Source organism: Nannospalax galili, unplaced genomic scaffold, assembly GCF_000622305.1.
Source record: "Nannospalax galili isolate Female #2095 unplaced genomic scaffold, S.galili_v1.0 scaffold278, whole genome shotgun sequence".
NCBI classification, from domain to species: Eukaryota; Metazoa; Chordata; class Mammalia; order Rodentia; family Spalacidae; genus Nannospalax; species Nannospalax galili.
Window position 1 is genome coordinate 12,038,325 of NW_008347536.1, and position 14,321 is coordinate 12,052,645.

At 41.9% G+C, this 14,321-nt stretch overlaps 1 protein-coding gene and 1 pseudogene across 1 annotated transcript in view; both read left to right on the plus strand.

The window, feature by feature from the left end:
• Rsf1 (remodeling and spacing factor 1) overlaps nt 1-14,321 on the plus strand; it is a 149,145-nt gene that overhangs the window by 62,584 nt on the left and 72,240 nt on the right. The window lies entirely within an intron of this gene.
• LOC103743040 lies at nt 4,114-6,566 on the plus strand (annotated as a pseudogene).

A 14,321-nucleotide genomic window follows, 5' to 3' on the forward strand; every position in this document is an offset into this window, starting at 1 on the left:
AAGGAACGCAGCTTACTGGCTTGTTCCTCTGGCCTGGCTCAGCCTGATTGCTTATACAACCCAGGACCACTTGCTCAGGGGTGGTACCACACAAAGTGGGCTGGGCCCTTCCCACATCACTCAACAATCAAGAAGGTGCCTCACAGACGTGCCCACCTGCCAATTCCATAGAAAATGTCCCCCCAGTTGAGGGTCCCTCTTGCCAGGTGTGTCAGGTTGACAACTGAAGATGTCCGGTACAGTTAATTAATTTTCTCATTGCCGTGAGAAAATGCCTGTTAGAAATGACTTAAGGGAAGAAGTATTGCTTTGGCTCACAGGTTCAGGGGATTCAGTCCATCATTGTAAGGAAGGCATGGCAGCAGGACTGGCTCAGTCCTTGTTGGCCCAAGTATGGGCAGCTGGATGTCCTAGCTTGTTTCTGCACTGCTGTGACAAAATACTCTAACCAATACCAACTTGGGGAGTAAAGGGTTTATTTTGTCTTACATCTCCTGGGTCACAGTTCATCAGGGAGCCCAAGGTAGGATCTTGGGGCAGGAACTGAAGCACAGGCTATGGAGGAATGCTGCTTACTGGCTTGCTCCCTGGCCCCTCCTCAGCCTGCTTTCTTATGCAACACAGGCCCACCTGCCCAGGGGTGGCACCACCCACAGTGGCCTGGGCCCTCCCACATCTCTCAACAATCAAGAAGATGCCCCACAGACATGTCCACAGGCCAGTCCTATGGAGGCAATTCCCCAATTAAGGCTCCCTCAACCCAGGTGTGTCAAGTTGACACTAAAGCCATCCAGCACAATTGACTCTTTGTCGACTTGACACACAAACACATCACTGTTAAACCACAACCTTTCCAATTCTTGTCCCCAAGATATCATGTTAACATTAATGTCACAACATAAGACACCTACAACCTTAAAAGCCCCTCAATCTGGGGCTGGAGAGATGGCTCAGCGGTTAAGAGCACTGACTGCTCTTGAAGAGGACCCAGGTTCGATTCCCAGCACCCACATGGTGGCTACGAACTGTCCTTAATTCCAGTTCTAGGGGAACCCAAAGCCCTCTTCTGACTTCCACGGTAATGCACGATACGGGTGCACTCATATACATGCAGGCAATACACTCAAAGACATGAAATAAAAATAATAAAATATTATTTTTTAAAGCCCCACAGTCCTCAAAAAATCCAAACACTTAGTCTCCTTTAAACGTCTCTTAATTGGGGGCTCCTGTAAAACCCAAAACAAGTACTGTCTTATTTCAAAGGGAAGAATCGGGCACACCTAAGCAAAACCAAAGTCCAACAAAGTAGCTCAAATCTGGACATCTGGGATTCATTCACAATCTTCTGGGCTCCAAAGGGTTCTGTCAGCTCCACCTCTGTGACTCTGCCATCCACAGCACACACAGCTTGTCTCAAAGACCCAGGCCAGCCCCATTCCACACCTGTTGCTGTCCTTGGTGATCATCCCATGGTCTGGCATCTCCAAAAACCTGGGGTCTCCACTGAAATTGAGGCTGCACCTTCACCAATGGCCTCTTCTTGCCTCTTGGGGTGCAAAGCCTCAGATTCTCTCCATGACCCCTTCAATCCTGGGGCAGTCACTGCAACTGAAGGTGCACTTTCATCTATGGCCTTTCCTGGCCTCTCAGAGTGCCAAGCCTCAGCTGCTCTCTGTGACCCCTTCACGCTTTCAACACCAGAATCATGCAGGAGACTCTTACACATTACCAAGTCCTGCTTCCAGCTAGAGATGGCGGCTCGGGTCCCCTCTCGACCATGGCTTCTGTGTGTGGACTCTGAGGAAATACTTCCCAGAGGATTTCACCGCGGTGATGCTGGTCTCTTGTTACTTACAGCTGATTTTTCAGCCCCAGCTAACCAGCATCAATTGTCCCAGTAAAGCAAAGGTTTTACTTCAGATTCTGGTCTCTTCTCAATCACAGCTGATTCTTCAACCCCAATCGACCAGAAACCACCAGATTCTCAATTTAAAATATCACACGAATAGCCCTTATAGTCTCTGCTTCCCTTTGACACTTCACAAGCCAGGCCTTCATTGTTTATAACTCTTTCAGCATAACTGTTCCAAGCTCCACAGCAACAAACTAAGCACTCAATGGCTTTTTCAGCCCAAAGTTCTGAATGCTTCCACAATCCTGAAAACGCAAAGGTCAGGTCTGTCAGAGCAATACCCCACTCTCTGGTACCAATTTCTGCCCTTGTTTTTCCACTGCTGTGCCACAATACTCTGACCAATACCAACTTGGGGAGGAAGGGGTTTATTTTATCTTACATCTCCCAGGTCACAGTTCATCAGGGAGCCCAAGATAGGAACTAAGAGCAGGAACCTGGAGCACAGGCCATAGAGGAATGCTGCTGACTGGCTTGATCCCTGGCCCCTGCTCAGCCTGCTTTCTTATGCAACACAGGCCCAACCTGCCCAGGGATGGCTTTAACCCATAGTGGGCTGGGCCCTTCCATATCACTCAATAATCAAGAAGATTCCCCACAGACATGGCCACAGGCCAGTCCTATGGAGACAATTCCCCAATTGAGGCTCCCTCAACCCAGGTGTGTCAAGTTGATACTAAAGCTGTCCAGCACACTGGACCAAGAAGCAGAGAATGTCCCAAAGGTTTTGCAACTTTCCAAACACTAGCAGCAGATGGGAACCAAGTGTTCAAACACTTGGACCTGTGGGGAACATCTTACATTCAAAGCATTACATGTATGAATAACCATGACTTACAAGTGAATTGCTGGTAGTGTTCAGAAAGAGCACTAGTAATGAGAGTGCTACTGTGTAAGTTAATTACTTAAATTTTCCCCTCTTAAAGTGTATATGAATGCCCTCAGCATATTGTTGGTCAAGTTGTTAGAGCTCAACAAATAGTGTTTAAACATTAACACTAACTTACAAAGAATTAGCAGAGCAATTTTAGATAATTTTTTTTCCTTCTTCTTTGGCCTTCATTCCTTCAGAAATTGACATGAATTTGACCCAAATTATTTGTACTTGTTGACATAGAAATACTAGGTTATGTTTTCCTTGGCTTTTTACAGATATGTTATATGACTTAAGATGATCCAGTACCTAATATTTTCCATAGAGAATCATGCAGTGATATCTCAGTTGTGACTAGGAAATTTCCCATGGCAAGACTGCTCTGTAGGTAGATTTCAGCATCCTGCTTCTCCCTCTAGGTTATTGGTGCTTTTGTTCTTGTTTTGTTTTGTTTTCTTAGTATACATCACTTGGTTATAGCCAATTGGCTATTACCTATCAGTTATATACTACTCAAAAGTAATACTCCTTCATAGGAACAGATACTTACTGAGTAAACATACCTATTGTATCAGTGTTTTGAAAGAAATTATATAACAGTAGCAACTTAATTTCATAAGTCTGAAAGGCTTTAGAAATATATTGGAATATAGTGTCACATTGTTAGCATATACTTTCCGTGATTCTTGGCTGAGTTCAGAATGATGAAGAATGTATTACGCGTATAAGATTTATTGCACATTTACTGTAACACTTTTACATCTTTTGACTGTTGCCTATAGTGTCAAATACTAATTTGTTGAAATACAACTTGCAAAATGGAACACATACCCTACTTAATACCATATATAAAAACTAACCCAAAATGGACCAGTAACATAAGACCTAAATCCATAAAACTCTTGGAGGAAAACACAGAGAGTCTATGTGACCTTGCAGTTAATGTTATATCCTCAGATACAGCACTAAAAGTCTGAGCAACAAAAGGAAAAATAGATTAATTAGACCTCATCAGAATTAAAAACTGGCTAGACTTGGTAACACACACCTTTAATCCCAGCACTCAGGAGACAGAGGTAGATGATCTCTAGGAGATCAAGGCCAGCTTAGTTTATTTACTTAGTGAGTTCCAGGCCATCTAGGTTTGATTGAGAGACCCTGCCTCTATGAATACAGTGGAAGAGCAATGGGACAGGATACCCAGCATCAACTTCAGGCCTCTACATGCATGTCATACACACAGGGAAATGGATGAAAGAAAAAAGCATTTCTAAAACTCAATGGGGAAAAGAATTTAGACTTAAATATGTATTTCTAGGACAGGATGCAGCTTGGATGGTAATATGGTTCCCTAGCATGCAGGAAGTTCTGGGCTGACCACTGCATAAACCAAACATGGTGGCATTTCCTGTAATCCCAGCATTTTGAGAGGCAAAAGTAGGAGGATCAGAAGTTCAAGGTGTGTGTGTGTGTGTGTGTGTGTGTGTGTGTGTGTGTGTGTATAAATGATATATAATGAGTTTGAGGCCAGCCTGTTGCATGAAACTGCCTCAAAACAAAGAAAAATTTTGTTCACAATTTTTTCTTTTTGAGACAATTTCTTTTTTAATTTTTCGGAGCTGAGGACTGACCCCAGGGCCTTACACTTGCTAGGCAAGCACTCTACCACTGAGATAAAACCCCCATAATTTTTATTATTTTTTTTAATGTGTACGTGTGTATTGGCTGCATGTAGGTAAGTGCACCCATGTCATGCAGTACCCATGGAGTCAGAAGAGGCTGTCAGATCCCCTGGAACTGGAGTTACGGACAATTGTTAGCTGCCACGTGGGTGCTTGGATTCAAACCCAGGTCTTCTCTAAGAACAACCAGTGTTCTTAACTGCTGAGCCATCTCTCCAGCCCTGAGACAAGTTCTATGTAGGCAAGAGTGGTCTCAAATTTACTACATAGCCAAGACTGGCCTTAAACTTCTGATCCTCCTGCTTCTGCTTCCCGAGTGCTGAGATTAAAAGTGTCGCCACCATATTGCGCAAAAATGCAATCTTAAACTACAATGAAATACTACTTTATAAGATAACTATAACTATTTCAAACTCAGGGCCATGACCAGGTTATAGAGAAATTGGAACCCTTTCACATTCCTCAGGGGCATGTAGTATGGTAAACTTGCTATAGAGGAGAGTTTGGTATTCCTTCAAAAATTCATCATAGATTTGCCTTATGACCTAAAAGTCTCACTTCTAGGAATATTCTAACACAACAGAGTCTTATATACTCGTATATCAATGTTTATTGGGGTATTATTCACTAAAGACAAAAATAATGTGTTAAAGGCTGGAGAGATGGCTCAGCGGTTGAGAGCACTGACTGCTCTTGCAGAGGACACCGGTTCAATTCCCAGAACCTGCATGGTGGCTAACAGCTGTCTGTAACTCCAGTTCTAGGGAATCCAACACCACCTGACCTCCTCGGGCATTGCACAACATGGGTGCACTTACACATTGCACACATGCAGGCAATACACTCATACACATCTTAAAAAAAAAAAAAAGTGTCCATCAAGAAATGTATTCTAAATGAAAACCAAAAATAAGATACCAAGTGACAAGGTGACAAGTACTGACTGAGTCCAGTTATGTGAACATTCTGAATAGGTAAATCCATATTGACTGAAAGTACATTAAAAGCTTCCCAGGTACTATAGGTGAGAGGAGAATTTCTATTTGAGCCATGAATGTGTGTGTGTGTGTGTGTGTGTGTGTGTGTGTGTGTGTGTGTAGACCAAAGCTTGATGCTGGATGTCGTCCTCAATTGCTCGCTGCCTTTTGGGGGGGGCTCTTTTTTGAGACAGGGTCTACCTGTAGCCCCAGCTGGCCTGGAACTCACTATGTAGACCAGGCTGGCCTTGAACTCACAGAGATCCACCTTCCTCTGCCTCCCAAGTGCTGGGATTAAAGGTGTGCACCACATCCAGTTCTCTGCCTTATTTTTTTGAGACAGGGTCTCTCACTGGACCTAGGGGCCACTGACTAAGCAAGACTGGATGACCAGTGAGCTCTACAAATCGACCTCTGCCTCTCCAGGGCTGTGATTCTAGGCATACTTCCACACTTGACTGTTTTACGTGGATGATGGGAATCTGAACTCAGGGAAAGCAAGCACTTTTCTGACTAAGCCATGTCTCCAGCCCATGAAATGTTTTAGAAATAAAAAGTAGTAATGACTGCTCAAAACTTTGGATGTAATTAGTAATACTGTGGGTATACAGATGAAAAGGTTAAAATCGTAGCTTTTTCTCTCTCAGGTCTGCGGAGCCAGCAGCGTGGTCTGTGACTGCCGGGAAGCTCCATTGTCACCGACGGGAGCAGAAATGGCACGATAAAACAGGGCATGAAGGCCCATTTGGGTACAGCCCTTAAAGCTAACCCGTTTGGAGGTGCTTCTCATGCCACGGGAATTGTGCTGGAAAAAGTAGGGGGTTGAAGCTAAACAGCCAAATTCGGCTATCAGGAAGTTTGTTAGGGTCCAGCTCAATAAGGATGGCAAGAAAATCACAGCCTTTGTGCCCAGTGAAGGTTGCCTGAACTTCATTGAGGAAAACAATAAGTTCTGGTTGCTGGATTTGGTCGGAAAGGTCATGCAGTTGGTGATATTCCTGGAATCCGCTTTAGGGTTGTTAAAGTAGCCAATGTGTCTCTTTTGGCCCTGTACAAAGGCAAGAAGGAAAGACCAAGATCCTGAATGTTGATGATGGAAATACAGTAGTAATAAATTTTCATATGCCAACTAAAAGAAAAAGCGGGTTTTATTTTAAACATTTATTATACACATAAAATAAATATATATAGTGCTGAGTAGTTTTTATCAACTTGACCCAAACTAGAGTCACCATCAAAGAAGGAATATCACGTGAGAAATTTCTTCCGTCAGACTCCTAGTGGACAGGACTGTGGGGTATTTTCTTGATTGTTGATTGATAATGGAGGACCCAGCCCACTGTGAGTGGTGTCATTTCTGGGCAGGTGGGCCTGGGTTGTATAACAAAAGTAGCTGAACAAGCCAGCAAACAGTGTTCCTCCGTAATCTCTCCTTCAGTTTCTGCCTCTGAGTTCCTGCCCTGACTTCCCTCAATGATGGGCTGTGACGTGGAAGTGGAAGGCAAGTGGTCCTTTCCTCCCCAAGTTGCTTTTGGTTGTGGTGTTTTACAATAGAAAGCAACAACTTTTAAAATGTTCATTGTCAGCACCGGCATGATGGCTCATTGGGTAAGGTACTTGCCACCAAGTCTAATGACCTGAACTCGGTCCCCTGAACCTACATGATAGAAGTAAAAGTTGTCCTGAAAGTTGTCCTTTGATATCCATATGTATGCTGTGGCACATGGGCACATACATATAAATTAATAAATGCAAGAAAGTTACCTATAGAAAAAAGGACATGGGGCCAGTTGGGGAGTCACAAGACGGTAATGGGGAGGTGAATATGATGAAATATATTATGTAAGTATATGAAAATGTCATAAAACCCATTATAGTGTAAATAACATTCAAAATTCATTATACAGAGCATAACCATAGAAGTGTTCCTGTATAATACATAGTTAATCCTCCCAGAAAATAAAATGAATCCATCACAAATCATTTTATTTCTCATCATTAAACCATATATACAACCTGAAGCTAGAGTTGTAAAGCAGTATTTTCCTCCATTTTAAAGATTACTGGCCAGCTTTTTACCAGCTCTTAATTTTTTTGACTTCTGCTTTTGTTCTAATTGATTTCTTGGAATTTTCCAGAATTAATTTCAGGTTTACATTTATAATTGGAGGGATGATACAGCAAGTATATAACTGACATATTTTTTTAACTTTTACTCCCTCCAAACCTCTTGGACAGGTGATTGACTCAACAAAATTATCCTGATAATAGGGAGAGACAAGATTTGAACCTCAAACTATGTGATTTTTAAATTCTCATGTAAGTTAAACAAAATCAACAAACAAATGATAAAGATCAGGGCAGAAATCAATGAAACGGAGTATAAAAGTATGATATTAAGGATCAGTGGAAGACTTTTTTTAAAAAAAGCAGATCTCTGTGAGTTCCAGGCCAGCCAATCTAAATAGTAATCTCCGGGCTAGCCAGAGTTATATGATGAGACCCTGTCACAGAAAAAGTTGTTTATCTTATTTAAGATCTATTTTTATTTATATATGTGTGTGAGTATATGTCACTTTGGTGTGGGTGCCCATGGAGGCCTGGGTATCAGATCACGAGGAGCTGAAGTTTCAGACAGATATGAGCCACTGGCATAAGATGTGAAAAGGGGCATTACAACAGATCCTAATGAAATCCAGAGGATCATTAGGAAATATTTTGAAAATCTATATTTCAAAAACCTGGAACATCTAGAAGAATTGGATAAATTCCTACACATATGACTTACCAAAGTAAGGGAAGAATGACCAATGACATTAAAGCTGTAATAATCTGTCAACAACTACCTAGGACTGTACGATTTTTTTTTTTTGGTCTTTTTAAGACAGGGTCTCCCTGTAGCCCCAACTGTCCTGGAACTCGCTATGTAGACCAGGCTGGCCTTGAACTCACAGAGATCTGCCTACTTCTGCCTCCAGACTGTACAAATTTTACTCCATATTTGAAGAACTAACCCCAGTGTTCTTCAGACTGTTCCATAAATTAGAAAAGGGGGAAGGAAGCTTCCTGATGAGCACAGAGTCCAAAATTCCCAAAATACTTGGAAACCAAACTCAGTAACTATTATGTTGTGATCGAGTTGATTTCATTCCAGGGATGCAAGAATGTTTCAATGTATGCAGACCAATGATTATAAATAGACACACATATAGGTTTCAGGGGCAGAAATAGCATGATCATCTCAGTGTGCAGAAAAGGCCATTGGCAAAATTCAGTATCCTTTATATTTAAAAACAACTTTAGAAAGTAGGAAAAGAAGGTACATACTCAGCATAATGGAAGCTGTATACGAAGCCTACAGTCACTGTACACTAAATGAAAGCATTTCCTGTAAAATCAGCAGTGCCACAAGCATGTTTATTCTCTCCATTCTTGTTCAGTGTAGTACTTGAAATTTCAACTAATACAGTAAGGTAAGACAAAGGAGAAAGTGCAGGGAAACATCTTATTTCCAGTATTCATGAGTTGGGTGAATTGATATCATGAAAATGGCTGTGTTGCCAATAGTTAATGGAATTAATACCATCTCACCAGTATTTGTATAACATTTCTTCACAGAAATAGAAAAGGCAGTCCTAAAGTTCATATGGAAACACAAGGAGTCCTCAACAGAAAGAGCAATGCTGGAACTATCACAATACCAAGTTTCAAATTATACTACAGAGCCTTAGTATCAAAACCCAACGTGGTCCTGGCACCGAAAACAGATGCATACAACTGTGTAATAAAATACAGTGCCTAGAAATCCACACAAAAGACATGAGAGAAAAGACAGTGGTTACTTTTTATTGGCTTTTTTTTTATTGGTTAGAGATAGGAGGCCATCCTGGTGGGAGGGGCATGGCAGGTGGCCAGACAGAAAGCTGGGTGGAGCCGAAAGCTGAGTGCCAACATCTTCAGCCAGTCCCAGGAAGGAGAGTGAGGGGTAGGAGGACTGGAAGTTAACCCAAGGCTTCTAATTCTTTTTTTCTTTTCTTTTAGACAGGGTCTCCCTGTAGCCCCAGCTGGCGTGGAACTCACTATATAGACCAGGCTGGCCTGGATTTTCATCTGCCTGCCTCTGCCTCCCTAGTGCTGAAATTAAAGGCCACCACGCCTGCCTCTGAGGCTTTGAATTCTTAAAGCCTCCAGTGACTCTCTTCCTCCATGACCCTCCCCATATAGCACCATCAACTGATCCAACCTTGTTCAAATACTTAAGTCTTATGGGAGACACTTCTCATTCAAATCACAACAGACAGCTGCTTCAAAAAATGGTTCTGAAATGGGTGAGGTGATGCTAGCCTTTAATCTCAGCATTCAGGAGACAGAGGCAGGTCGATATCTGTGAGATGGAGTCTAGCTGGGTCTACATAGTGAGTTTTAAGCCAACTGGGGCTACAGGGAGACCCTGTCTCCAAACAAAGAAAAGGTCTTGTAAACAAATGAATTAGATTTGTATCTCTCATTCTATAAAAAACAACTTTCCTGGGCTTGGTGGCTCATGCCTTTAATCCCAACACTCCAGAGGCAGGGGGGCAGAGCGGATCTTTGTGAGATACAGGCCAGCTGGGGCTACAGGGAGACCCTGTCTCAAAAAGACCAAAAAGAAAAAAGCAACTTCATATGGAGAAGCAGGAAGAAGACAAGACAGATTGAGAGCAATGTGAGCACAGCATAGTGACAGACTTGTATGAAAATGTAGTGAAACCCTTTGTTTTGTATACAACTACAGGGAAAATAGTTGATGTGCCTTTGTCTTTAGCTGCCTGTGGATTACTCATGAGAGCAGATTGCTTGGAAAGGACTACTCTACAATTCCACTGTTTCCATATTTAGTGTATTACCTTGAGTTTATACATCCTTTGAATATAAAGGAAGTTTTATTATTCCTACTTATCTATGTCTTGTGATTTCAGTCCATCTTTTCCTTGACTCAGAAGACCTCAAAAAACCCAAGTTGGTGGTGCACACCTTTGATATCCACAGAGGCAGGTGGATATCTTTGAGTTATAGGCCAACCAGGACTACAATGTGAGAGCCTCTTTCAAAAAGACTTCAGAATATGTTGGCTAGAGAGATGGCTCGGCAGTTAAGAGCACTGGCTGCTCTTGCAGAGAACCTGGGTTCAATTCCCAACACCCACATCATGGCTAACAACCATCTGTAACTCCAGTTCCAGGGGGTCCAATGCCCTCTTCTGACCTCGGCGGGCATTGCATGACACAGGTGCACTTAAATACATGCAGGCAATACACTCATATACATAAGATAAAACAAAATAAAAGGCTTCAGAATAGATACTTTTGAGAGTAGCACCTCAAATTTTCAACTTACAAAGGAACTCAATTTATACATTAATTGCCAACAAGTCCAACTCCTCAGCCACTAATCCTGGGCTCCCTTAGGAGGAATTATATATTCTCTGTGTCAGGCACAGTGTTTGGTACCGAATATCCTCTTGATAGAATGGTTAGAAGGGAAGATAATTAATTCTTGCCTCTGCTTTGATCAGTTTTGAGGTTTTAGTGTCTTTTTTATTTTTCCAACCATGTTCCTTGATAACTTTGCCATCATATTTCTTAAATTTATATGGCTTTGGGTGTGGGGGGAGTTAAGGAAACACCAATACCATATAGTGTGTATGTGTGTGGTGTGGTATGGTGTATGTGTGCATGTGTGTGCAGACATGCCAACACACAGACAAAGGAGGACACTGGGTTTTTGCTCTGTCACTTTCCTCTACCCCTGAGAGTAGTGTCTTTCACTAGACCTGGGACTAGCTGTTTCAGCTAAACTGGCTGGTCAGCAAGCTCCAGTGATCCTCTTGTCCTGCTTCCTACATTGCTGCAGTTACAGGCACTTGGCATGGATTTTTATGTAGGTGCCGGTGATCGAGCTCAGGCCTAAATGCATGCACCACAGTGCTTTTATGCACTAAGCCCTTTCCATCTCCCCAACCCTCCTATATAACTCAATGCATTCTTTTTTAAAAAATATTTTATATATTATTATTTTTATGTGTGAGTGTATTGTCTGCATGTATGTGAGTGCACCCGTGTCATGCAATGCTGCGGAGTTCAGAAGAGGCCTTCGGAATCCCCTGGAACTGGAGTTAAGAACGCGTAGCTGCCATGTGGGTGCTGGGAATCGAACCTGGGTCTTCTGAAAGAGCAGTCAGTGCTCTTAACTGCTGAGCCATCTCTCCAGCTCCTCTCAATGCATTCTTATAGGCAGAGTAGCCTATAATAATAAAAAATGACTTCTTAATGTCACAGAAATTGACATAGTAAATATATATGTATGTGTATGTACATGCTTGTCTACATATATATGTGTGTGTGTGTTTTATAGTTGGCCCAAGCTGAACCACATGCCTTGTAATATGATAAATATTTATTGAATATCCACTATCAGCAAGGCCTTGTGCTTACTAAGTAGTACACATAACAGAAGGGTAAATAAGTTCTTTTGTGCGTAGTAAAGGGTAATAGCCTTGTTATTACCTTCATAAGATGTCTGCACAAGCAGAATCCTCTTTTAAATATTCTCTGCCACAGTTCAGCTAGTTTCGTCACTTTCAAAGAGTTATTTCAGCCTTAATTGGTTTCCTTAACATCAGAGTCTAGCTTCCTGTCTCCTACACAGTGCCTACAGGAGGATTTTTACTATTACCTACAAGCTATCAGTGGCTCCGAATATTTACTGCCTCTGATCTCACTGTGGTTCATTGCCTTTCTTCAGCATTGTCTCTGCTCACTGCTGACCCCCAGCACCATTATGATCCAGGTCTGAGACTCAGCTTAAAGAACTCCTCTATTCAGTCTGTATTGACAGAACATGCCATGATCATATTCTTCACTTGGAAATTTTCTTTCTTCTTATACTTGAGCTGGAGAAGATTGCTTTGTGGTTAAGAGCACTTGCTACTCTTATCTTGAGGATAGAACACCCATAAGAGAGGGCTCACAAAAGCCTGTAACTCTGGCTCCATGGATTCCATGTCCCTTTCTGGCCTCCGATGGCACCAGCACACACATGTATGCATACAGTTCCATATACACATAATAAAAATAAAAATGCATCTTGATATACTCTTTGCCTCCTGGGCAAAATGTCACTCATGCCTCTGATCCCTTTACAAGTGTCACCACTTGAATAAAACCTTCCTTGGTCGCTCTTCCTCCATTGGCTGTGTTAGTGTTTCCTTGGGTTTTCATAGTTTGATCTATCTGTCTGTCTTTCCATCCATTCATCCATCCATCATCTATTATCTTTATATCCCCTTATATATAGCAGTTACTCGTTTTGTAGATAATCCACTAACTAACCCTTTAATTATTTACAGGACTATTTCTCTCTTTCTTAAGTACTGAATTTCTTGATATAGAGACCCTCTCTTTTTGTTTTTTGTTTGTTTTTTGGTTTTTATTTATTTGGATTTAGACAAGATCTCATGTATCTCAAACTGGCCAGGCAGGCTGACTTTGTACTCCTGATCTTCCTGCCTTCATCTCCTAAATGCTGGTATTACAGACGTGGGCCACCACACCTGGTTTATGAAGTGCTGGGGATTGAACCTAGGATTTTCATGCGTTCTAGGCAACACTGAACCAATTGAGCTACATCTCCACTCACCAGAGACCATTGCTTAGTTCAGCTTTACCTTTCCTGTGCTTAATGTGAAGTGTGTCACTGTAGATATTCTGTAAGTACTTGTTTTAGTTGTCCTGAATCATTACTATGTTTAAAACAGTTGGATACAATCATACCTCAGTTCTGGTGAGTTGTAATTTAAATATGTGTACATGGAACTAGGTGATTTATAGTTTTCAATGTATTCTGTATCCACAACTCCCTTGGCGACAGCTGACTGATTGGTATCTTATATATAATCTTATTTTATAACAGCTGATTAAGGAAAGTAGTTCCTATATCCCTCATTTATTAGGTAAAGCACAATCTCTTTGCCTTGCTGTGTATAACAACACAACTCATTCTGAGATTTAAGATGTTATTCATGCTGGGTGTGGTGATGCAGGCCTTTAATCCCAGCACTCAGGTGGCAGAGGCAGTTGGATTTCTGTGAGATCGAGACCAGCTGGGGCTATAGGGACCCCATCTTCTTCCCCAAATGTTATTCATAGTCCATAAAATTAACATTTTTTTCCAGGTATGGTGGTCCATACCTGTAATCTTAATACTTGTGAGGAGGAAGCAAGAGATTCAGGAGTTTGAGGGCAGCATGGGCTGTCTGAGACCCTGTCTCAAAACATGAACACTTAAAAAAAAATACAATTCAATGAGGGGTTTTGTGTTGTTTGTTTGTTTTAGTATAGTTACAAGCATTTGCAGCCTATCTTAATTTCAAAACATTTTTGGTACACTAAAGAGAATGCTGTACCTGTTATAACTCACTCCCATTCGTCCATTCCCCCATCCCCTGGTGTCTGGGTTGCTTTTCTGTTGCTGTGATAAAATGCCCTGACCAAAGCAACTTAGGGGAGAAAAGGCTTGTGGTGGTGGTGAAGACAAGGCAACAGGAACTTCAAGCAGCTCTTCACATTGTATCCAGTCAGTAGAGGCTCAATTTTCTTTCTAGTTTATCTAGTTCAGGATTCTAGCCAGGGACTGGCGCCACCCACAGTGGGTGGGTCTCCCCACATCAATTAGTGCAATCAGGATAATCCTCCAAGAATCATACCCTGATGATCTGATGAGTCTAGAGTCTGTTAAATTGACAACACTATAAATGTTAGAAAACAGATCTGAGGCCGGGTGTGGTGATGCACACCTTTAATCCCAGGATTCGGGAGGCAGAGGCAGGCAGATCT